Raw genomic sequence first — 27,018 nt, 5'->3', positions numbered from 1 at the left:
CTTACTTCAATTGTTAGGAATTGGGTTTTCTATGTATTTTCAATTATGATAGTCATTAGTGTCCCCTATAGTTTATTTCTTTGAAGGCAAGGGCTGGGTACAGTTAGTGCAATAAATTCAAAGAGCTGATATACCCCAGCGGCTAACAAAGAAAGCAATAGGTGACACATCATGAGTCCTGAGTCCCTCTCTTGGCTCTATCAAGAATAATTACCATCATTAACACTTATTGCATGCGTATAATATGCTAGCTACATTATACATGCTAATTTAATACTCACAACAAGGTATGTGGAAGGCACAGCAAGGATGCCTAGGTAGTTTTCCACCAGGATTCAGTGTTTTCTCCTTTCTTGGCACACTGCCAGACCATTTTTCCCAGCCCTCTTGTTTGTGGGAGCAGGTATACAAATAGTTCTTAGCGACAGAGCAGAACTACAAGTGATACAAGTCACCTTTCGGTGAACATGAATGTGAATATGAGCTCATGTGGTTTTTCCATCACTCTCTTCTCCATCCACTGCCTGCTGCAGAGATGGGGCCCTGAAAAACAGTGGACCTTGATGATGGAAGTTATCCTTATTAGCTCCATTTCACAGAAGAGGAAACCGAGGCAACAGCGATCAAGAAACTTACACTAAGTAGTCAAGTGGCGAAGTTGGAATTTGAGTAAGTACTTTAATTCAGCATGTCTCCATAACCACTAAGTGTGCTGCTAGCTATATAAGCTCGTCTGCAACAGTGTAAGTCTCAATTTCCTCAGCTGTAAATGGAGGTATTAAGATGTCTTATAGGCATGCTATGGGGAGTTAATACATCAAAAAGCCTAGTAAGAACTTACCACAAAATAAGGAAAATAAATAGCACTCTTTGTGTGTGTGCACACATGCACGACATGCACACATTTGGAAGGTTGTCACATCAAGGCTGCTTTTCAATAAATTATCTTTGGTTGGTGCCCAAGAACCTCTTTATTACTCGAGGATTTTTGTTCAGTGACATTTGTTGGATAGGATTTGACCTGTTGTGTGAATTATGCTTCCAATCTAGGAAGACTGTTTGGGTACCAGTTTGCTCTCTTGCTTCTAAGCAAGGAGGAATAGGGAAAGGGCCAGGCAGCAACTCTAGCTCTTTCAGGGCAGCCTCTGTCACTGGGTCCTAAAGGAAGTTGTGTTCAGCTCTCCTGAGGAGAAGGCGAGGGGTCTAGGCTTGGGATGGCAGGGCGGGTGCTGAGCGGAAGCAACCCATGATGACCCACCTGAGCTTCAAGAAAATGAAGATCAAAGATAAGATTGTTTTGATTTTTATTTTGAATAAAAACATTTTGAGGCAACGTGGTATAGAGGACTGAGTCAGCCTAGTAGGATTTGAGCCTGTTTAGCTTATCATGGGACATTGGTGTGCTTAATAATTTCTCTAACCCTCATTTTTCTTATCTGTAAATGGGGTGCACACTGACTCTGACTAACTTCCTACAACTGTTCTGAGGGTAGAATGTAGTGATACCCGTGAAGGTGATGTGCAAATGCCAATCAATTGTACAAATGTAAGTCCTTGTTGTTGTGGCATTTTTGTGGCTCAGTTTAGTTGCAACTTTTAGCATCTGAAAGAATAACAACACACCTCATTTTTGATATGGAGGAAATGATGTGTCTGTTCACCAGCCCCGACTGATGGATCACTGCATGTCTGTTCCCTCCAGCTCTCTTCACTGTGAGTGGTTCTGCACCTAGGAGAGGCCCATGGAAGGCACAGATATCACCCTGTCAACTTAACTGAAAAGAGCAGGAAAGATGGGAAAAAGCCATTGATTAATGATTAATTAGCTTGCTTATTTAATTCAAAATTTATTAAGAGCCTGCTAAGTATACTTGGTATACAAAAATGGGGTAAGAGTCTTGATCTTGCTGCCAAGTTACTCATGGCATAGTGGGAAAAATTAGTGAAGGGACACTTGAACAGACAGCTCAATGAATATTAAACAGTGATGTAATAAGTGCAATGAGCAAATTAAGTTCAGGGTACACTGGAAGAACAGAGAAGGGGTACTTAATACATCCTGTGGGTCAGATGTGGAGGTCAGGGAAGGCTTTCTGCAAAGGGTGACTTCTTGAGTCTTGGAGCATGAGCAGAAAATAGGTAAAATAATCTGGTGAAGGAGGGAAAAGAAGGGCATTTGCTCTGTACTATGAGCAAAGGTACAGAGATAAGAAATAGTACAATGTAGTGTAAGCAGTGTGGTGCTCCAGAGTGGAATAGTGTGTGTGTTTGAGGGGTGAGGGTGGGTGGGTGGAAGGTCAAGAGGAACATGTTAAGGAAATTTTATCCTGAATGGAAACATGAAAGGGTTTTAAGCAGTTGGTGCTTGGAGATGGGGTGGGGTTATTGGTAGCTATGTCAGGAGAATTACTATTATAGTGACTTACATGAGGGATGATGAGAATCTGAACTGTGGTAGTTGGGATTGAAATTAAAAAAAAAAAAAGGGAATCAAGAGATACCTTGGGTGGAAAAGTCAGCAGCCCGACAGTTGAATTCCAGGTGTCTAGTTTCTAGCTTGGGTAATGGGTTGATGGTTTTGCCACCAATTGAGACTTGCAGGTAGCACTTCAGATTTAGGAGAAGACCGTGAATTCAGTATTGGACTTACTGAGTGTGAACGAATTGTGGGTCACCCAGGTGGGATGGTGGCAGGCACTTGGAAGCCAGATAGTGCCCAGTCAGTGGGGGGCTTGTGACTCTGTCCCCACACACTGCTAGAACTTCCTGGGCACTCATGGGGCAGATTAGATACATAGTAGTAGCTAAGTGGGGAATTTTTATTCTGTGGAGTTCTCCATGGCAGCTATAATGTACATTTTTCTCTTGATCACCCTACCTTTAATTTTAGGTAGTTTCCCTTGGGCTCTCTTGATTAAAAATTGAAAAATCAAATGTGAGAGTTTGCACCCCACAGTGGCAAAGAGCTCTGGGCAGGGAGTTGGGCTCAAGTCCCTAAACTGCCTCTAATTAGTCAGTCTGTTCACCTTTTGGGCTTCTCCTTCCTTATCTCTTTAAGAATGAACTGGGAATTGCTGGCTTCTAAATTTCATTTAAGTTTTGAGGTTCTGTGAACTATCTATACCATTTTTCTGTTTTAAGGTGATACTTTTAATTCTGAAATCAGTAAAACATTAAGCGATAGATTATCTTAAATAAAAAAGTAAACGTGCAAAACCTTCTAAATTGCTGAGTTCCTGGAAACTGGTCATAAATCTGTCCACAGCACCCCCTCTGCTACCTGGATTTCCATTAACCCAGAGCTCTATTAACTAGCCCTGCACAGGCGTGTCATCTCAGAGTGGGGCTCTAAGTTTATGCCCACAAGAGGCTGATGATTGATATTCATCTTGGTTGCCTTGAGGCACTGTGAGAATCCAAAGTCATCAGAAACAGAGGAAATTATGTCCAGCCTAGTTTCAAAGGTGAACTGTATTGCTTTTGCATGATCTGAAAGTCATTAATCTATGTGTGGTGTATGTATCAGGGCTCCCTGACCTTTTTGTGGGGAGAATTTTTTAATTTCCGTGAGACAGATTCTTTGATTAAGCAGAATTTCCTTTTTCCCTGAATATATTAGATAAGAGGGTTTCTCATATTTACTTACATGATCCATTGCTTTATTCCATTTAATTTTATGCTCATTTGATGTTACACACAAGTGAAAATGAATCTGCTATTTGAGGTACAGTGGTAAGATCTCTGGATTAAGAGTTAGGAGGTCCCAGTTGAAGCCCTAGCTCTGTCACTAATGAACTGGGTGACCTTGGACAGACTATTCTGTGGGCTTCAGTCTCACCATCTGTAAAATCAGAAGGTCGTAGCAGATAATCCTTAAGGTTCTAAATTGCCATATGTATCTGTGTTTCAAATGCTTCCATTAAATGTAACATTAATTGACTCTACTGTAGTGTTTCATATATATTACCTAACATTATGCTAGTGCTATTTTATAGCTAAGGAAGCTTCCACCTAGAGGGAATAGATACCTTGTTAGTGGCAAAACCAGTTTGAAATTCAGGATTTGGTTTTCAAGCCCAGGGCTCTTTCCTAACAGGTCCTGCTGTGGTTCTTAGGACAGCAGAGCGGGTGGGTGGCTGCAAGAACAAATTGGTGACTTTGAGGACAAGAAACTTTGCCTGTCATTGTCTCCTTGAAAGAATGATTATATTTTACTGTCTCTCTCCATTTAAGAAATGCTCTGCATTCTGATTGTTGCTTTCAATCTTTCTTGGATCAAATCATGTCTCTTGGCACTTGCGATACTATAATATGAGGATCAGATCTGCCTGCCTGTCTCAATAGCTGTCAATTTATCTCTGGGTATTTTTAGGAGCTTTAGATAAAGGTAATATAAATATAATGAAAGAATGAATTTCTTACTGACACTTTGTGCCATTTGTATAGAAGAATGAAAATCTTCTTTAAAAATACTGTTTTTGTGAAAATGTGTTCTCTGGGTGTAAATTAGTGTTACAAAACTATAAAAAAATTTACACTAAACTATGTCTTCTACCTTTATCTTGCATCTACCTACCACTTCAGCATTTTATTAAAAATAATAACAATAATAATAATAAAGGGAGAAATGTGGGATCCACATATAAATCAAGTATAAAAATTAAACGAATATTCATATTTGACCTGATTGTTTATAGTTCATAATGTGTGATCAAAACAGAAAGTTTCTGTGATGACTGCCCGTGCACTGTTCACCATGTAAGAACTTATTCACTATGTAAGAATTTGTTCTCCATGTAAGAACTTGTTCGTTATGCTTCAGAAGATTGGAGACTGACGAGAATTAGGCTTGGGGTGGATTAATGATTGAGCATTGACCCCCCTATACAGAATTTTACTGTTGTTAACAACCATTTGATCAATAAATACGAGAGATGCCCTCTCAAAAAAAAAAAATTTTTAGTGGCCCAATGAATAATAGGAGTATAGTGGGAATTCTCAGAGCTTTTAAAATAATGGTCTCATGAACTTAAAGGAGGGAGAAAGCGCATGCTCTTTTCCTCAAGCATGGTCAACTATAAAATCTGCCTATCCTGTCTCCCTCCTGCAGCACCAGAATGCTATGGGCCAGTTTACTGAAGAGTAAACTGACTTTGTAGGTAGTGTTCTAAAGCTCTGAGTGCCAAAAGGAAGGGTGACCATCATTTATAAACACTTACTCTTTCCAAGTACTTTTATTAAATGCTATTTGACTTCCTTTTTTCAACTCTAGGGGTAGTCTTTTGATCGATATTTATATGATGAAGAACCGAAACTCAGATAGGTAAGAGACACAGTCTGTACGAGCACAGCCTAGACTGAAACCTGTATCTAACTGTCAGGTCCCGGTTGTTCACTGCACTTCACTGTGTGTCTTTGGCTGATGTAGTGACAGTCCAAACACTTGGGCAGGGAGAGTAGTCTCTGTACTGCGGGACCACCCTGGTGGCAGGAGACCTGTGCAGAGCCAGCGAGAGGCAGTGTGGTGCTCACCCCACATGATAACTTTCCTATCCATTGCTCTTTCTCCTCCCTCTCTCAGGATTTCTACAATGGTTTCCTAGATCTTCTGAGAAAAGGGTTGTTTATGAGTCTGTGAACAAGGCAGGCCTCTGGGGCTCCTGTTTCTTAGGAAGCCTGATCCAGAACCCTACATTTCCCTGTATTTGTTTCTACTTTCCCAGCAGAAAGGAGAAAGCCTAACTATACAAGTTTAATAGGAAATTGCTATTCATGTCCACATCTTGGGTGTCTTTCCATGACATCTGATTTATATGGAGTGCTTCGTTTACACTGTTCATGCTGTGACAGGGACAGTGGGCTCATCTGGAAAGAATGGGGGCATTGGAGCCCAGCAGTTCTCAGGGTGAATCCCAGCCCCAGCACCTATTTTGTACGAGGCCTTGTATATGTTACTTTATGTTCACCTACCTTGCAAGGTGCTTGGAGGATTAAATTTGACAATGCATGCATGAGCCCTGGCACATGATAGGAGTTCAGTGGGTGGTACCAATCACTGCTACCATTATTGGTGTAATCTTCATATGAGTCCTTTATATCTCAGAGTAGCTGTCCTTTGCTTCCTTGGTGAAAGGGATATCAAAGGAATCTCTCTGATGATGATTCACAGTGAGGAGAGTCATTTGGTGGTCTGTAATCTTCCCTGTATCACTTTTGTCCACAAGAGGACAAGTTCTTAGCCAGGTGATACAGAGCATGAGGCAATGCTGGCACTGTTCCGTGGACTGAGCATAACTGAAGTGTGGTGTAGGTTTAAGCTCTTCTGGTAAGGGATGCAAATGAGTAAACTACAATCAATTTCAAGGACCAGGATTTATGGGTTTTACCTAGTTAATCTGTTTCCGGTACCTTAGATAATAAAGGCAGGGAAGATTGGGGAGGAAGAGTCCAGAAAGTATCTCGTGGTTTAGGATATCCCAAGGGGATCATATCGCATACCTTTAGCCTTTCACCTTCCCATTGCCCCCATTTATATCCCCAGTGTCGCCTTTCCCCATCTCTTATTCTCTAACACTGTTCTTAGATTCCTCCCACCTTCTGTATAAACAGATTCTCAGCTCCATCTATCTTTTTGTGTTTTGCGAATGCTGTCTGTATAGGTTTCAGCTGGTTATTGAAGGAACTTTTGCTTTGTTCAGTCATCTATTACTTCTAAAATAGTGATAGGATAACTCTAGTCCTCTTGAAGGGAGACAGAGAGAAGAATGAGTGTTTTAGCTCCAGTTTCACCATATTTCAACAAAGGTGGCTATGTGTACATTTGTGCAAATTACCTCAAGAGGAAAATAAAGTGAACTTCTCTATGGAAAGGCATTATAGGAATCCAGAAGTCACAAAAGAAGAACAGTCAGATGTGCAAACAGAGCACGTGCCAGGCCAAATCTGGATGACAATATGAATAAAAAATAGTAAGACACTGAATGAGATTCAAATGCAGCACAGACTCATGTTTGGTCGTGAACCTATGCCATCACCGCCAACAAAAACACCACCCCAAATGCCACCAAAACAACAATTAAACTCCCATGATTTTCCATGTAACAATTCTCCAGAAGAATTGAAGGAGATTGTCGCTGCTGAGTTCAAATTCAGGAGTGCAAGAATTATTTCAAAGTGCAAAATTTTAAAAAAAGCAAAATAAAGAAACGGTAAGAGACTTACACATCTATGAGACTTGGATAGTCATTTCAGAAGAGAAGAAATGAAACAAATCAACCCTTGAAAGGGATCATTGAGTTCTAGGATGCATTGAAGAAAAAATAACATATACTTTAGGGTGGCAAAAGATGAGGAGACAAGGGCCAATGGTACATAATCAATCTCCATTTATCTCTTTCTCAAAGATTAGGCCTAAGACGAACAGATTGGGAATATGTGATATAGGTGTTAAACAAGGGTTCTTAGGAGATACACACTGCTTTATTGTAAGGAAAAATCAAATAATTATCTAGAACTAAAGCAATAACTCATTTCAGCAAAACTAGGACCTGGGGTAGAACAAAGATGGGATGGGATAAAATGAGTTTGGGGAGGGACGAGTTGGCATCTTATTTTCTTATAAGTATAGAGGATTTTGTGAGTATGAGAACAGGGAAAAAGAAGGTGGACATCATGAAATGCAAAAGAGTAATTTCCAAATTAACAAGGGGAAAAAAGAATAGCAAACCAATCAAATTAGCAAACATCAAGACAAATGAGGAAATAATGTAAAATAAATAACCAAACTAGAGGACAATGAAAAAGAAGGAATCAAATAATAGAGAGACTGAGTTTTCCCCTTTAAAATACAGAGGTTCTCAATAGGGTTAAAAAGCAATAGGCCTTGAAAATATCTATATGTCTATGTATCTTTATCTGTACCTATGTCTGTATCTGTATCTATATATCTATATCTTATCTGTACCTGTATACCTTCATCTACCTTTGTGTTTAAAGTGATAAAGACAGATAGAAATTTAAGCTGGGTCAAAAGATACAAACGAAAAGGGCAAATACAAGCTAAAAGAAAGCAGGCATTGTAGCATTATTATTAGACACAAGGGAATTCAAGGTTAAATGCATTGAGTAAAATAACAAGGGACATAACATAGCTGCAACAATGGATGGGGGTAGTGTATTTGTATTAAATTATTATTAAATTTAGGTTAAATTGTTGGCGAGATTTGATATAGGCCTGAAATAGGTGCAAATTTTTGAATTTGTCCATGAAAAAGTTACAAAAAATCAATAATGTACTTGGTTATAATTTAAACCTTCAAAATTAAACATAAAATTAGAGATTTTATAAGGTTAATTTCTGATCATAATTCAATAAAATTTAAAGTAATAAAAAGGTAGCAAAAATCTTATCTCTTTGGAAATTATGAAAAACTACTAGACACACTTGGAACAAAAAGGGTTTTAAAAGGAAAGTTATAAACTACAAGAAAATACTTAGTAGCACAACCTATGGGACATAGAGCTATCCACAGAGAAAGCTGTAGAATCTTAAATATCTCTAGTATGTCTTTATCAGTAAAGAAGAAAGAAAAATATGAATACTAATTTTATGAAATTTATGAATATAATTTTATGAATTTCTGAATATAAAAAGCATATAGGAAGAAAAATTGATTGAGACAAAAAACTGAATTAAATGAAATGAAAATATACATAGTAAAAATAATTAACCAGTCCAAGAGCTGGGTGCTAAAAAATACACAAAAATTGATAAACCCATTGTTAAGTCTTATTGAGGAAAAAGAGATCAAGCATTAGTAAAGAGAAAGACAAGCAAAAAATCAAGAGAAATGGAAAAGAAGAATCAGAGAATTGTACACAGAACCTCTAGTGGGTGCTGAGGTGTGCTGCCCAGGTACCCACTTCAGGACTGGAAGACTGATTCCCTCCTTACGGGTGCTGGGTGGTGGATGGCTCACTCCTGGGACTCTCTTTAGGCTTTGCCCAAATTCCTATCCAGTGTTGTTGTCCAATAGGTTCTGGGGACAGCTTCTGGTTGAGACAGAAATATAGGATCCCTGCCCTCCTATCTTATTTTGGGATGGCTTTGAAGGGCCTTAGCTCCTAGTGGGATAGCCACGGCCACTGTGATGTCACAGTCAATTCCTCCATCTGCTCAGTCACACCTTCCCTATGTTCTTACAGGTGCTTTTCCTGAGTGCACTTCCCAATAAATCCTCTTCATACAAACCTCCATTTTGGTGTCTGTTTCAAGAGAACCTAATTTAACATACAGTCCTATGATACAAAATTGAAAATCTAGCAAACATAGAAAATTTCCTATGAAAAAATAATTGGAAAGGGATGCTTATATTCACTATTCTCATGTTTCCAAATAAACTTTGCTGAGGTATAGTTTACATAAAAGAAACTATACCTATTTTATGTGCACAGATTGATTAATTTTAACAAATGTGTACTTTTATGTAGCCATAACCACAATCAAGATATAGAATATTTACATCCCCCCAGAAGGTTCCATTGTGCTCCTTTACCAGTCAACTCCCATCTATCCTCCTGAAGCCTCAAATAACCACTGATTTGCTTTCTAGCACTGAGAATAGGCTTCTAGAGTATGCACACTATGTGCTTAGTGTCACACTTTGGTCGCCACGTAGCACACTGTTTTCGAGAGTGATCTCTCCATTTCTCATGGGCTTTTCCCTCTTTTCCTTTTCTCAAGGATTATACTCCTGTACAACTTATTGTTTATTTACTGAAAGTAGTTGTTTCATGCATTCTGTCTAGTTTTGTAGTTCTTTAAAGCATGATAAAGCATGGTGTCTATATTCTTGATGGCTAGAAGTGGAAACCGTAACCATTTTTATTTAATGTTTTATTAAATGTTATAAATAATGCTCTGTGAAAATAAATAGGAGTAAATAAGGAGATAAAGCTGTCTCCATTGTGGATATTTAGTTCATTAATCTAAAAAGCTATAGAGACCTACTAACAATATTTTATATAGTAAAGAGAATTTGGTAAGTGCCTCAGTGTAAGATAAAAACAACATTAATTGGTCTTTATTAGCATAGTGATAAGCAACTAGACAAGGAAATGGGGGAAAATGTACTGTTTTTAGTAGCAACAAAATTGAAAAACATCTAAGGGTAACTTTTATAAGTAAGACAGGATTTATATGGAAAAAATCCAAAGTACTTAATTGGTTGGTTTAAAAAAAATAACCAGCACTTCATGGATAGGAAGAATTAATATTGTCAAAATGGTGATCCTGCCTAAAGCATTCTACAGATTCAATGCAGTCACTATCAAAATACCAGCAGCATTCTTCAATGAATTAGAGAAAATAGTTCTAAAGTTCATATGGAATGAAGACCTCGAATAGCCAAAGCAATCCTGAGAAGGAAGAATAAAGTGGGGGGAAATACCTACTTTATTTTTCAAGCTCTACTACAAAGCCACAGTAATCAAGACAATTCAGTACTGTCACAAGAACAGACCTATAGATGAATGGAGTAGACTAGAGAGCCCAGATATAAACCCAAGCATATATGTCAATTAATATATGATAAAGGAGCCATGGATACACAATGGGGAAATGACAGCCTCTTCAACAGCTGATGTTGGCAAAACTGGACAGCTACATGTAAGAGAATGAAACTGGATTATTGTCTAACCCCATACAAAAAAGTAAACTCAAAATCAAAGATCTGAATGTAAATCATGAAACCATAAAACTCTTAGAAAAAAACATAGGCAAAAATCTCTTGGACATAAACATGAGCAACTTCTTCATGAACGTATCTCCCTGGGCAAGGGAAACAAATGCAAAAATGAACAAGTGGGACTATATCAAACTAAAAAGCTTCTGTACAGCAAAGGACACCATCAGTAGAACAAAAAGACATCCTACAGTATGGGAGAATATGTTCATAAATGACATACACAATAAGGGGTTGACATCCAAATTATATAAAGAGCTCACGTACCTCAACAAACAAAAAGCAAATAATCCAATTTAAAAATGGGCAAAGGAGCTGAACAGACAGTTCTCCAAAGAAGAAATTCAGATGGCCAATAGGCACATGAAAAGATGCTCCACATCGCTAATTATCAGAGATGAGCAAATTAAGACCACAATGAGATAACACCTCACACCAGTTAGGATGGCCAACATCAAAGACAAACAACAACAAATGTTGGCAAGAACGTGGAGAAAGGGGAACCCTCCTACACTGCTGGTGGGAATGTAAATTAGTTCAACCATTGTGGAAAGCAGTATGGAGGTTCCTCAAAGAACTAAAAATAGAAATACCATTTGACCCAGGAATTCCACTTCTTAGGAATTTACCCTAAGAATGCAGCACTCCAGTTTGAAAGAGACAGATGCACCCCTATGTTCATTGCAGCACTATTTGCAATAGCCAAGAAATGGAAGCAACCTAAGTGTCCATCAGTAGATGAATGGATAAAGAAGATGTGGTACGTATACACAATGGAATATTATTCAGCTGTAAGAAGAAAACAAATCCTACCATTTGCAACAACATGGATGGAGCTAGAGATATTATGCTCAGTGAAATAAGCCAGGCAAAGAAAGACAAGTATCAAATGATTTCACTCATATGTGGAGTATAAGAACAAAGAAAAACTGAAGGAACAAAACAGGAGCAGACTCACAGAACCCAAGAATGGACAAACAGTTACCAAAGGGAAAGGGACTGGGGAGGATGGGTGTGAAGGGAGGGATAAGGGGGGAAAATGGGCATTATGATTAACACACATAACGTAGTGGGGGGGACACAGGGAAGGCAGTATAACAGAGAAGACAAGTAGTGACTCTATAGCATCTTACTACGCTAATGGACAGGGACTGTAATGGGGTATGTGGTGAGAACTTGTTAATAGGGGGAGTCTGGTAACCATAATGTTGCTCATATAATTGTACATTAATGATAGCAAAATAAGAAAAAAAATAGCCAGCACTTACTTTATTTTCACTATTCCAAGACCTTTATGTGAATTAACTCATTTAACCTTCCCAGAAGTCCTGGAAGGCTATTATTATTATTTTCATTTCATGGATGATATAACTGAGATACAGAGAGATTAAGTAATTTGCCCAAGTTCATCCAGCTTGCTAGCACTGGAGTCAATATTTGAAATCAAGCCTGAACAAATGGAAAGATGTTTCTATGATGTTACTTAACACAAAAAAATCTTTTATAAATGTAAATAGTATCGTGCCACTTTCCTACTTCAAACTCTTTATGCACTGTGCTGGTTTTAGGATGAAGTGAAACCCTTAAACATGTTTAAACCTCCAAAATGTTTCTTCACTATACCCCTTCAGTCCATCAGTACTATTTCTCCTAGTTCAGATCTTCATCATCCATTCAACAAATAGATGATCCTGATGGCATTGTAGAGGGCAGTATGCGGAGGCCAGGAGAGATGGGAGAGAGCCCAGTTGTGAGACCATCATAAAACAGGCAGACAGTAATGAGCAGCATAGGAATAGGTAAGAAGAGTTGTTTCTGAAATACATTTATAAAGAGAAAAGTGGCACCAGTTAAAGGCTAATTGGGTGTGACTTTTTAGGGAATGATTCCATTCGAATATGCATCTCAGACTCTAACTTGGATGATTGGTGAATATTTTCAAAGCCTTCGCCTTATTGAAGAGGATAGATTCGTGATTGAACTCTATTCTATAGTCCTTTAGCTAGACCAATATTAGCATTCTAATAAATATTCTCTGGTTTAACAACAAAACTAGCTTTTATCCATCAGAAGTACAGTCCTCCTCTACCAGCTTCAGAGCTTATACATGGGGAGTCTAAGCAGTAGGAGAATGTAGCAGTTGAGAAATGTACAAGTGTGAGGAATTGGTTTGATGTAACGGTTAGAATCTGGCATAGAATTGCCTGGGCTTCGGTCATCTCTCAGTTGCCGTTTATCAGCTCTACTTAACTTCTCTGTAAATTAGCTTCCCAATCAGCAAAGTGAGGGGAAAAGGCAAACTATGGCATCGAGTTTTATAAAGATTTAATGAAATAATATATGTAAAGCACTTAACAAAATTCATGGCGCAGAGTTCAAAATTCCCAAAATGCTAAGCTGTTTTTGTTTATAGCTGATAAGTATTCATTTATTTACATTTCCTAAAATAAAGCAATAAATATGGTTGATCATATAAAAGAGGCTGTTGATGTATTGCATATGTTCTTCATTGGTAAACGTGGATACTGCACAATTGATTCCTATTAGTTATTTCTTACTTGCCAGAGAATTTTTTTGTGGTCATAAAATAAACATAACATGAGATTTACCATTTTAACCATTTTTAAGTGTACAGTCCAGTGGCATTAAATACGTCACAATGTTATGCAGTCATCACCGCTGTCCATCTACATAACGTTTTCATCTCCAGCTGTCAGAGAAGTTTAACCATTGCTCTTTTCTAGAGTTTCAAAGAGATACTTGTAAATATATTTTGCCTTTTTGGAGATAACAGCAAGTAAGAGATAACATGTTCTAAGTTTTTTTCTGCCTTCCAAGAGTTTGATATCTTTCTTATTTTATGACTCAGAGGTATTGACTTCAACTTCCCAGTTCCCTCCGTGGTCCTAGATACATGGAATAACCTGGATGTTTGCTGTATTTTAGATAGCCATTTGATCTATATATCATAACTAAGAAGGTATTTTTCACACTTCTTGCCCAATACCAAGGGTCATCTAGCTCTAGCTCTACCCATACCCATGAACACAGTTTCCCCAAGCAAATGTAGTCGGCTCTTCTTATATTCAACTGTTTACATCCCAGAAAAAGAGGCAGTTCCAAATTCAGGTTTGTTTACCCTCAGTTCTTTTGGAAATCTATATTGTAAAATTTTCTCTGCTATGTCGTCATTCACTTTGTCTGCTCTTTGCATTCCCTTCCTCGAGCCTTCTGTATGTGCTAATTCTGTATGTGCTAATTCTGTATGTGCTAATTCTGTATGTGCTGATTCCAGCATCATGAGTCCAAGGCAGGACTCAGTGTTCTTCCCCCCAACTCCTCCTCCTCCGGTGTTCCCTATCCCTGTAAGTAGCAAGACCAGTTATCCGTCATGTTGCCCATGCTGGATACCTGAGTTTAATGATCAAAGATTATTCTCTCTCTCCTGGCAGTGACTGGTTCAGGAATTGATATTTGACCCAATTCTAGGAAAGTTTTTCTTGTTTCTGGGAAACCTTTTAAAGTAATCCTTCTACCTTTCCCTAAGTATTGTTGTGTGTAAAAGTCCAGAAAACCTGTAGAATCTCACCTCCAGCCTGAGGAAGAGGCTGACACATGGATTTCGGCCCCTCTCAAGCCAGCCTTCAGCTGAGCCAGTGCATTTCCTTGATGTTTAAGCTAGTCTGAGTTGGATTCTCTTTTACAGCTTGTGGAAGTCTTCCTAACTGATACACTTCTCTAGGATTTAAATTTTAAAAAGTTTCATCACTGGATGGGGTATATTTTAGGTGTCTGAAAAATTGACTTATGCCAATCTACATGCTATTTTCTGTGATTTTTCCCCCCCTAGGGCTTTTTAATTACTCTAACTGAAGACTGACTTAGTCTGGTTTGCGTTAATTTGAGGAAACCATCTCTTTCCCTCTGTAAGCAAATGAATTATTTAACCTCCTACCTAGAGCTGTGGTTTGTCTTCCTCCCTTAGCACTGAAGAAGAGATTTCTCTGAAGTTTTGATGCATGCTTTTCAGGGGAGTTTAATTGTGGGGCACATGGTTCCTCATGGCCTAGCTTTGTGAATCTTCTTGCCATTTTTTTCCCCTAATAGCTCCTCCCACCTCACAATTACTCATCGTCCCAGGGGAAATGAACTTCTGAGATCATGTTGTTTAGTCCTAGACTCATAGAGAAAGTGGACTTGACCCTTAGGGTCCAATTCAGAAAAATTCTCAGCCATTATTTTTTCAAATACTTTTTCTCTCCCATTCTCTTTATTTTTTTTCCACTTGAAACGCCATTAGGTGTTTTTAAGACCTCTTCTCAAAATACCTTTCTATTTTTTTCCTTCCTACTTTCTAACTCGTCTGTCTATGCTGCATTCTGGTAACTCTTTTTGATCTTAAAGTTCACTTTATCTGTCTTCTGTTACATCTAACCCGCTGTTTACTGCATCCTCTGAATTGCTGCTTTAAATGACTGACTGTATTTTTCATTTCTAGCAGTTCTGCTTTTCTGTCTTTTTCCGATATCTTTAAATAATCATCTGATGCTTTTTCATACTTCAATACTCTTTTTTTTATTGCTTTATATGTTTATATTCTGGTTTTATAATTCCGACACCTTTGCTTTTGCAGGTCTGATTCTGCCAGCTGTTGTTTCTGTTGGTCACTCACACTCACAATGCCTTGTTTCCTCATGGTTTGCCACTTCAAATGTGACTTTATATTCCTTGGAACTTTATCAGTAGGAATTACTTGAATCTTGGGTTTAGAATATGTTCTCAGAGAATATTTGGGTCTCTTTCTGCCTGACACTTGGTAAGGCAAAAACCAGGTAGTACTTTTTGGTTTGGGTTTTTAGACCTATCTATCAATTGCTTGATCAATCTATCACTCTGTCTGTGTATCTGGATCTATCACTCTCTCTCCTATTGGTTCTGTTTCTGTGGAGAATCCTAATACCATATTTGGAAACAGAAGATGTGATTCATGGCTAGAAGCACTGGCATGTGGCTACTCTCTCTGGGATTCCAGAGTCCTTTCTGTCGGCTTTCTTTCTACCACACTAGTCAGTCTTTTCCAGTCACCTATGCTAGTCCCATGTTCTTTACTTGCCCTCTTGATCCTGGATCTTTTAAGGCCACTGTCCTGGCTGGTCTTCTAGTCTCCACCTTCTCTCTCCCCTAGGAGATCTCATTTAACCCATGGCTATGTGTGGAAGATGTACTAATCTGTATCTCAAACTTTAATCTTTTCTCTGAGTTCTAGATGTACATATTCAACTCCCCTTGGATATCTCAGAGATTTCTCATGCCTAACTTTGCTAAAACACAACTTTTGTCCCTTTTGGATCCGTTAAGTGGTACCTCATTAAAAATCCTTAGGCAGATTATATAACCTTTCTCATTTTATGGACCAAGCCCTCAGGATCCTGGACCATAAAATGAAGATAATAATAGTGTAAGGATTAAAATAGTCAACATATGGAGAAACATTTAACATAGTGCTTCGCATGTATCATATGTTAGCTATTGTTCCTTTTTGCCTTATTTTATTTTTCTTCAACATTCTGCAAGATTCTTAACTCCATGAGGTCAAAGATATTCTCTGCAGATCCCAGAACAATGCGTTCCATAGAACAGTGCTTATCAAATATTTGATAGATGAAGGTAATAGGGCATATAATGTTACTGAAACCTAGGGTTCATGTTTGATTTTGCCTTTTCTTGCACTGCCCCACCGAGCCAGACCATCAGTAAGAATTATTCATTCTCCTTCCAAAATACATCTTAACTATTACTCCCTAGCCCAGAAAATCATCATCACTTTGCTGGAATAACTATAACAGTCTAGTTTTCTTATTTCCTGTCTAGTAAACATGCTGTAGTTTCAGACAAATAAGGGAAAAAGGAGGGGTACAGGAGGAAGGTCAAGAATGAAGGGCCTTCTGACCTAGAAAGAGCACTTGCTCCCCAGAAGAGTCCAGGACTGGGCATTTCTCACTCTAGGATGTAGCTGGTTCCCTACTTGCTGGAACCAGGGTGTGGTCAGAACCTTCATGTCACTTCAGAGCTGAGGCCATGTTGGTGGCTCTTATGGAAGAAGGTGTGTCTCTCCTAGAAACTGTGCTCCAAATGCTGCATGGTGGTTGCCTGTGGTCCATCCCATGTCCTGGTTCTCTGAATGCTGCTCCCATAAGCTCTGGTTGTCAGTCCTGTGATGCCAGAGCTGAGAGCCACACCTCTTGTGCTGGTGACTAAGGCTATGGTGACATGCTACCAATGTATGGCGGCCTAAAGCAGTGGCTGGAGTGACAGCTAACAGAGCATATCCCAGAGGTCATGGAGATGTGAATGCTGGTCTCCGGTCCTGGAGAGGGGGCTGAGAAGAACCGCCATGGATATTCTGTGGTTTTGTGCCTCCTCCTCTGGACCTTACTCTTTCATCTCTTCCCACTCAAAGGCACCTCTCAAACTGATAATGCTGCCAGTCCCCAAAAGCATGTTCCTAATGTTACTTCTTTGAATGCAGCTTCCAGGTGTGGAGTAGGAGGACGGAGAGGAAGAGACGAGGAATTCTTGAGTAGTCTCCTTTCCTCCTTCAGGGAGTTTGATTCCCTCTACTTGGAATGCATGCTGAGGGAAGAAGGGAAAGGAGGAAGTCTTCCATTTGCTGCCAGATAACTTATTGGGCTGGATGAGAATGAGGATCATCGGGTGCTGTCTTGCTCTATTTTGCTGAGATAGCATGACTTTAAACATTCTGCCTCTATGTCTGATTTCATGAAATTGCTTAACCAGCTTGCAAAAACTTTGCCCAAGAGCGTGTGTGGGCAATAGTGAGTCTCAAGGGGAGATGGGTCCCATCTGACAAACAGATGTGTTTGCCTCTGTGGAAGGTACTGAATAAACTGTAGTTGAATGTAATAAAATTAGTATTTGATTTAAACTTATTTTATGCTCACTATGGTAACATATCAAGAGGATGTAAGGATACATTTTCCGCTGTGGCTGGAGAGTTAAGAGGTCTAGAATGTGAAAAGCCTGGGTGGTACAAAATAGTATGGTATAAACTGTGTGTTTTTTTCCTCTACCTTATACCCACATATATATATATATATTATATTTTATACTCTGAAGACTCCTTCCAGGAATCACTTTTTGAGGAATAAATGTTGAAATAACTCCACAATTAGGTGGCATGATTAGGTGATCTAGTGTTATAGAAGAATTCCAGTGTATGTTTAATGGGCCAGGTTTTCTCTTTTGAGAGCTAGATTAATTATGCCATGGGGTGGGAAAGAGACTATGATAGATGGGACCCTAAGGGCTTGAGAGCTATGAGAGAAAAGCTGTGTGGTCTGCCAGAGCCAGTTCCATCCCCCACCAGCACCAGGAGCTGAATGGAAGTTGAGCCAGGGAAAAGTTGTTCTCTGGCTGCTGCCTAGTTAGGACCAGCTATCAACCAACCATAAGGACTCAGCCTGTTGTGAAAGAATCATATATACCCTGAGATTCTGTTTCAGCCTTGTGTGACCTATCATGAGGGAATGTCTCCTCTTCCATCCATGACCTTGGAAACCTCTAGATTAGCAGGTAGTGTATTTGGAAATTTTATGAGGTGCGGTAGTCTGAGATCTTTGGTCCTGGCCCAAAGAGAAGCTATTCCTAACACATTCGAAATCTCCCTCTGAACTAGGAACGTGGTGGAAGCCACACAGCATTAAGTTCTCATGGGTAAATATTAGGTGGGTGTGAGAAACATGAAAAGCAGACTTGGGCCTCTAAAGGTGATGTTGATTATGCCTTGTGCAGATGCAGCCCAAGTCTCTGTAGATTGAATAAACAGAAGAGAGGAGTTTGAATCCTGTATCTGACATATATGAGGCATGAGATCTTGGGCAAGTCACTTAATTTTCTGGGATTAATTTTCTTCTCTATTAAACATGAATGCTAATTTTAAAACTTAGATTATATTCATGAAATCACATTAAAACTAGAAAGCACCATATAAATAAGACCTTTTTTAAAATAATTTTTCATCTATAAAATGAGAATAACATCTATGTTTAATTTGTTGTGAAGATTCTGTAAGTAAGGCAAGAAGAAATATTTTTGAAAATGCTTTGTATTTAGAGGAGCTTCTATTATATTTTAGTGCATTTGTGAACTTAATTAATTATTTGTTGCTTTGAACAGCAAAATAGATTTTACTACTCTGTTCTACTGCTAACCCTCCACTACACCGTCTTTCCCGTACTAGGATTTAATAATATTTTGCCTGCTCCGTATGGAGAGTAAGAGAGACTCAGTTTTGCTTATGGAGATATAGTTACAGGAGACAAATCTTTTCTCTTAATGATTATGTCTTGCTAAGATCTTCATGGATCTTTCCCCTTCTGTTGTTTTATTCTTGAATAAACCCTATCCTCTGGGTGGTGGTTTATTTAACGACCATTCCCATATCCCATCCACTTCACTGAAATACACAATGAATGTTCCTAATGCAACTCTCTATTCAAATTATGGTAAAATTGCATGAATCCACTCAGTAGGCCAAAATTAACCCAGTACTTCGTTTATATTTTAAGGGGCAAAGCCTCCTGGAATCTGCCTTCATCTTTCTGATGCAGATGCTCCTTAGAACAAATAGCTGCACCCACCATAACTTGATGAATAATGATCAAACCATTGAGGGATTTTGGAATTACTCATCATATCGACATTATTTAGTAGTTTAAAACATTTTGTTAAAAAAGTTCATCTATGTAGTATAACACAAAGTTACATGTTTTACTTTTTCAAAGATGTTTTATAAATAAAATCTTAATTGCACACTTAGTAACTTTACAAGTATATATACAAAGAATTCCATAATTTAAAATAATTTGGATGTTTTCCTTGGAACTATTTTTTTTTATTAATGCATTTTATTTTTACATATTGTCAATATATGCAGACTTTCTACTGCTCTTTTTTTCACTCAAGTGCATAATTTCATGAAGCAAGGTCTACTTATCTTTTTGTTATTCAGTGCTATTTTATCTCATAATTTGCTAAATCATTCCCCTACTGTGGGCCAGTTGTATTAAAACAGTTCCTCTGGATGTAAAAAAGTCAGCTTCTTTTTATTCATTGGTAATCTCTCCATTTTCAAATTGTTTAAATAAGTGGTTCTCCCATTTGAAGAACATCTAAATCACCTTTGGGGATTTTTAAAATAAAGAGATTATTTTGTCCCCATGCCAAATTTAACAGAATCTGTAGGGATGCCTGCTTGTGAATTTTGAAAAAGTTCTTTAGCTGATTTTGATGGAGAAAGAAGTCTACTTGATTGTGCTGAGCAGATAATATATACACTGCAGATACAGCTAAAGTCAGCTCCAGAAAAACCTTTGTCTTCTCTAGCTAATGTTTACACACACACACACTTACTTTAATTTTTGTGTAATTATAACTGCAGGAGACATAGTTCTAGCATGATGTCACATACTGTTTCACTTGGTTCTCTGCCAGCCTCATGGGTTTATCCTCAACTAGAGGATAAGCTAACCAACTGAAGACAAAGTTTGTTTCCTCCAAATCTCCAGAGGACTCAGCACAGAGCTGAGCATGCTGTGGTGTCTGTGGTGATACTTACTGTCTTCTCCACTCTTGGAGTTGGAGCCAGCTTGCCCTCTCACACAGAAGCAGGTGGTGAGAAACAGCTCCAGACTCAGGTGTTAACCCAGGCTCACTCTGACTTGCCCATTCAACCTTTTCTCTTGTCAACTGAGCTCAGCTCCCATGATTCCTTCTGTTGGTTTCACGATTCATTCATTTATTTATTCATTCAAACATTTAGAGTGCCCATGTGTCTGTGCCAGATGCTGAGGACATAAAGGCTAATATCCTATCCTATCTGCCAGCAAGGATCTTGTCATCTGATCATAGCTCTGGATAAGAGTTCCTTCCTTAGAAGAAGCAGCCAGCCAGCCAGTCCTGGCTCTGTATTCGGGAAGAAGGATGCACTGCTTTAGCTACCATGCTCTAGGTCAGAGTGTGCTCGTAAAATACTTGATTTTTGAAATATAGCTAAATACTTTTGCATGACATGCATTGATTTATGCATTCATCTTGTTTCTCAGCTAGGCTCCTTGAGGGAAAAAAAAAAGTTAATTTGTATTTCTTGAAACATACTCAAGAAATGTATTCTGTGTTGATTTATTGGTTTCTGTAAATAAGATATTGGCTATGAGACTTAGCTCATATTCCTAAATGATTTGATTTATCTCCCACTGCTTTGCACATCTCACATCTTTCTCCACTTAGCCTATCCTGCAAGACTCATCAGTTTGACCTCTCTCTTTAGCACCTTCCATTCTTTTGGCTCTTTGGCTTGCTCAGCAGACATCCAATCTTGGATCCAATGAAACCACAGCCTTTTCTCCTTTTATACCCTGGTGGCTGAGCTCTTGTGAGAAACAAATCACGTAATGGTCGAGATGAGGACCCCAGGAAACTGCTGATCTCCATCTTCAGCTGGGCCCCAGCTCTGCAGGGCACACAGTTCTCCTATGTCCCATTCATCAGTGTGTCCTCCTGTTTCCAGGGAAGCTCTTCTACTCTGCAGTTCTTTTCTGAGGTTGTCTTCCTCACCGCCTTCTCCCTCTCTGATAATAAACTGCACAGAGAGGATAGAGACCGTAGAACATATTCCTCCCTTCCCTGCCTCCTTTTATCTCTGTCAACTGTTATCTTCCGTTTCTCCCTCTTGTTTGAAAGGAAGTGACTCCTTGCCTCTTCCCTTTCTTCCAGTTTAAGGGCAATTCTTCCATCTAAGCCCTTGATCCTCTCCCCTCCAACCTTTTCAGGCCTTTGTTCCATCAGTTTCTTTCCTGACTCATCAACCCCTCTGTCTCTACTGGCTGTTCCCTGCAGCATAAAATAAGAGACAAATATCTTCTACCCTGAAAAACCAAATGTTTCTTTCTCTTGTGACGGGTGATAGATTGGACATTTTAACTGAGGCAACCTGGGAGATATTAGGGTGATATTGGGGACAGACTTAGAGCTGGTAGGTGACTGACTTCCAGCCAAGGTGTAATGATGATATCAAAATGGGGAAAGCTTCCATGGAGTTTGCAGGAATGCAAGAACCAAACCAAACTGAGCAGTGGGGAGGTAACTTGATGCCAACCCTCAGACTGGAGGCTGGATCCCACAAATTTAGCTTGGAACATTTAGTTTGCACCTGGACTGGAGAACTGACCTGTGGACAAGAAATAAAGCTCAGTAATTAGGGAGCAGTTTGTCATGCAGCATTATTGCAGCAATAGCTGACTCATACAGGCTGGCATTTAGTAAGTGGAGAAAGAGTCAAAGGGTGAAGAATGGATTGGCTCTTCTTCTTCCCTGCCCAGAAGGTCATATTTGTGCCACTCTTCTTGTTGCCAAGGAAGAAATTAATCTACCATAATAATAATAATTTTAATGCATTAAAGTGTGTTCTTTCTAGTTTAATTTCTTTGCCTTCATCTTCCTCCCTTTCTTCCTTCATTTTTTTCTTCTTTTATCTTCTTTCACTATTGAACCCTTACATTTTGTTGGCTACTAGGAATACAAAACAAATTAGATCCATCTTCTAGTTTAAATGAGGAAATAGACTAAACAAATACCTGACCACATGTAAGAGGCCCTGTAATAAAGTTGTATATAGAAGGCAGAAAAAAATGGAGAGATCAGCTCTTTGTATCACTGCTGACAGTCACTGAACTCTTGTGAAGGTCCTGTGCTGAGAGCAGAGTTGAATGAGGATACAGTCCCTGCCCTTGCTCCCTTCCTTTCAGGTTTTTGGAGTCCAGTACTTCGCTTCTGTGATTGCATCACATGCTCTCTGCTTTGGGTTCTTCACACGCACTGTTCTCTCTTTCTAGATGCATTCATAGCACTTGATACATCTCTTACTGTAGTATGTGTCAACCTGAATGACTAGTTCAATGTTTGTTTTCTTTGCTGGTTGACTAGTCCAAACCATGTTCATCTGGTTTACTGCCTTATCTCCAGCAATTAGATTAGTATAGGACACACAGTAAGGACTCTGTAAATATTAAGTGAATTGGTTGGGATTGAATTGCTAAAGGTCTGTTGTGTATGTGACCACAGGCATGGAGGCAGGAAGAGGCTTTGCAGAAAGTACATAAATAATCAGTTCACCTCCTAGCTACTAAAACAAACACCCCATTTGCGTCCTAAAATGACCCCTGAAGTTGGAAAGAAAGGGAAAAAAAGAGAAATCTAATTTGGGTATCCAAGGAGCTGAGCAGCCCTTTGAATTACCGAGAACTCTCCAATAGCTAGAAAATTCCACTCCTGAGCAGCTGGCCTTGCTCATGGCAAATGACGAAGGCGGTGTTTGGTGGTAACATTTCCTGGAATTGATGTGTATTTGCTGTGTGTGCAGCTCAGGGACCTTGTGTTATTTATAGAAATACAACCCCTTCTCCCCACACAGAGCAAAGTCACCCCTGAATCCTGCTAATCCTGACAGGCGAGGCAGTGGGAGGCTATGCTGAAGGCCACGTGCTCCACCAGTGTGTCTAGCCTGAGGGTCTGGGGACACAGGAGTGTGGCAAAGGCCCACCTGCTCCAACACTGGACACTGTCCTTTGTCCTGTTGTTGAGAGGCTGCTGTCTGTGCTCTGTTCTTGGTATGGTGAAATCATTCAGTTCCTTTTCTTTGTTGGCTGCACACAATAAAAATATGAAAATTTCTACCTCCTAGAATAGATGATCTGCAGTATCTGATAATTTTAAAGGATTGCTCAGAATTAAAAAAAAAATTTGTACACACAAATTCATCTCCACATCCTCAATAAGTTTTCAGTCATCATGGCCCAGGGCCATGGGGGCTCATGCATAACGAGGCACATGATAGCAGGATTTTCTTAAAACCAACTCACCATCATGTGATTAAAGATCAGTGGCTTTACTAATACAACAGGGCTAGGAAAACACTGCCTGCTTTTGTACAGTCCTCAAGCTGAAAATAGCTTTTACATTTTTAAATTATTGCAAAGAAAGTCAAAAGAAGAATAGTAGTTCTTGAAAGGGAAAATCAGATGAAATTGAAATTTCAATATCCATTAATAAAGTTTTATTGGAACACAACCATGCCCATTTGTTGAGGGCTTATTTAGTACTACTTTTCTGCTACAGGAGTGTGGTTAAATAGTTGTGACAGAGACTGGGCATGGTTTGCAAAGCCTGAAATATTTACTGTCTTGCCCTTTACAGAAAAAGTTTGCTGACCACTGCACTGGAAGGATAAGGATTTTTGAATTACCTAAATAAAAAAATTTAGGTTATTTTTGCTCCTTCCCTTTTGCACTGGGCCACTAGAATCTGGATGGAGCCAGCAACAGTCCTTCCCCACTTCCCTGTTAGTCTTGGGCAGGGGTCCTTGGGGATGATTGAACATACACCAAACTTTTGCATACAATTCCACCATATCCAGGAATTTCAATTACTAGCCCCTGCCCTAATCTAAGAAAGGATATCTACTATTTTCAGGGTGCATGTAGGTAAGGAAGACAGGACAAAATCCAGGAAGTTCTCTCCTGGTGTCTGAATTACTGGTGGAGGGAAAGGAAGGGAGAGAAGTGAGCGTGCACCAGTGTGTGGAACATCGCTGGCAGCAGGCAGCAGCCAGCATTCAGTCACAGCCACACGCCTACTGTACTGTGTAATTCTATAGCTCTTTTGGCAGTGCTTACAGGCCTGCTTTCTCTGAGTGCTATTGATTTCTTGGGGAAAGGAGATAAAAAACAAGTGTTACACTTGGTGTCGTGTGTTTTCTGGGGAAAGTAAATAGAGTAGCTAAATTGGACAGACAAGATCACGGCAGAGAGAGAGAGAAGGCTCACTGGAACTGCCGCTCCTGAAATGGGATCTCTTAAAATGATCCACAGGGGAAATGAAATGATTAGGCAGGGCAGGGATTTATCCTGTACTCAGATAGAATGTCACATTTTATTCCTATCTCAGCTTTGTGTTCTGGGACACAAACCCCCCTGGTCTCCATCATATTGCTGTTTGATACCAGCAACTTTGCTTGCCTGGATCTTGACCATTCCCATCCCTCAAGTTGCCAGGGTCAGTTGTTCCTGGATACTGCTCCAGAACAGCACTGTCCAATGAAACTTCTTGATGATATAACTGTTTGAGCAGTTCTCTGCTGTTAAATAGTAGCCACTGGCCTCATCTGGCTTTTGAGCACTTAAAATGTGGCTGGTATGACTGAGGAATTGCAGTTTTGATTTAATTTCATTTTAGTAAGTTTAAATTCACTAAGTAACTACATGTAGCTATCCACTATCATCTTGGGTAGTGTACTTTTAGGTCCTTGAAATACTGCAAGTATGAACCAGCAGCATCCATACTACCCAGGATTGGGAGATTGTTGGAACCCAGTATCTTGGGCCTCACTCCAGATCTACTGAACCAGAATCTACATCATTAACAACATCTCCAGGTATTAGAGTGCACTTTACAATTCGAGAAGCAATGCTTGAAGTGACTTATGAAGAAAAGGTGCAGTGTCAGTTAGGATGAGCTGGGTTGTGCTGTGGTAACACGTAAGCCCCAAATCCTAGTGGCTTAAACAAGGTTTACTTCTCACTGATGCCTCTTGTCCATTGTGGCTGAGAGGGGGCTCTGTTCTACATCATTCTTGCTCCAAGACCCAGGTTAGTGGGCCAGTTATCCAGATCTGAATCATTTTCATTGCCATGGCAGAGGAAAAGCAGTGTGGAGAATCTGTCCTTTCTACTCACATTTCAGTGGTGAGAGCAAGTTACATAACATCACGTAACTCAAAGGGAAGGAAGTGTGATCCTATCATAAGCCCAGAAAGGAGAGAAATGAATATTGGGCAAACATATTTGGTGTACAGCACTAATGACTGAAATACACAGTAAGCATAATTAGAGCCTTTTTTTTTTAAATAGCCAGTTCTGATCATCATTTCAAGCCTGAACTTGAAGTAGTTTCCTAATTGGTCTCTCTGCTGTCCTTCCTTCCTTTGTATCACTGCCACATTATCCTCCTAGGACATAGCTCCAACTATGTCATTTTTCTGCTCCAAACCCTTCAGTGACACCTCATTGTCGACCAAGTTACATAAACTCCCTTTAGCATGATGTAGTAGAAAAAAATGCTACTAATTTATTTGTGTGACCTTGGACAGGGTTTCATAAGTTTTCTGAATCTCAGTTTTCTCATCGTTTAACTTGGAAATAAAAATACTTACCTACCTTTAAGGGCTATTAATAACTCTTAAGTGGAATAATGTGTATAAAGTGCCTAGTGTATTGACATTTAGTAAGTAAGAGTATAATCACTATCATGAGATCCTACAGTACACTCTGCATATCCATATTTACCCCAAAATATATTGAAATGACCTATTGTATGTCTGTTTTTCCTACTAGACTTGAATACCTTAAGGACAGGGACTGTGTCTTTGACTTTACAATTACTGAATCTTGCATAAGGCTCTGCATAAGCTGCTGCTGCTTGTTTTAACTGCACGTCATTTATCAAGTATTTTGAGTTCTTCCTAGAAAGGTTGCCTATTGTGTGTACCCTGTGTTATAACTAAGCTGGCCCACTGTAAGTCTGGGGATAGGAAATCCTGGGACAAAATACCTCTAAAAACTGAAATCAGTACAAGGGAAAAATAAAGCTTAAAATCTGTTTATTGCTCACAGGCTGCAGTCCCAGGCCATCTCTCTTTCCTGCTCCAGCAGAAGCAAAACTGTCCCTCCCCCTCACCTCTCAGGTATAGATAAGCCCTCTGTTGCCCAGGTAATTACCCACTGAAATGGAGGTGAACTTCTCTCCACCCCTGAGGAATGATGCAAATGCACTAAAGCCATACTTCTTTTCATGTCTGAATGCCTGTAATTGATATGCAGATGTACTAAAGCCAGGTGAGATATTCTGGAAATATTACAGTTTTACCCACACCCACTTGCCATCCCATGAATGAACAGTGTGTTTCTCACCTCTGGGCCTTTGCTCATGATGTCTCTATTTCTCATATACTTTTTCCTTCCTCTACCTCAGCTTTTCAAAAGTTTCTCCACCACTGTAGCCCCCAGTTACCAATGTATCTCCTGAAGATGGTTGCATTTTCAGCCTCTTTCCTAGGCCTGCATTCCAAGCAAGTATCATCTGATAGTTTCAATCATCAATCCATTAGAAATTGCATTTGGCTGTTTATAACAAAGACCTTCCT

At 39.4% G+C, this 27,018-nt stretch overlaps 1 long non-coding RNA gene across 1 annotated transcript; it reads right to left on the bottom strand.

Annotated features, from left to right (window-relative positions):
• Positions 1-1,649: 1,649 nt before the first annotated feature.
• Positions 1,650-9,108, bottom strand: LOC140849419 (uncharacterized). Its single transcript, XR_012131172.1, has 3 exons — positions 8,923-9,108; positions 6,834-6,942; positions 1,650-1,775 (listed from the first exon to the last, which is right to left on the bottom strand). It is a non-coding gene; the product is annotated as an uncharacterized lncRNA (long non-coding RNA).
• Between the last annotated feature and the right edge of the window lie 17,910 nt (positions 9,109-27,018).

Source organism: Manis javanica, chromosome 5 (genome assembly GCF_040802235.1).
Source record: "Manis javanica isolate MJ-LG chromosome 5, MJ_LKY, whole genome shotgun sequence".
In the NCBI taxonomy this organism is placed as follows: Eukaryota; Metazoa; Chordata; class Mammalia; order Pholidota; family Manidae; genus Manis; species Manis javanica.
Note: the sequence above shows the minus strand (reverse complement) of the source record. Positions and strands in the feature narration are given on the sequence as shown.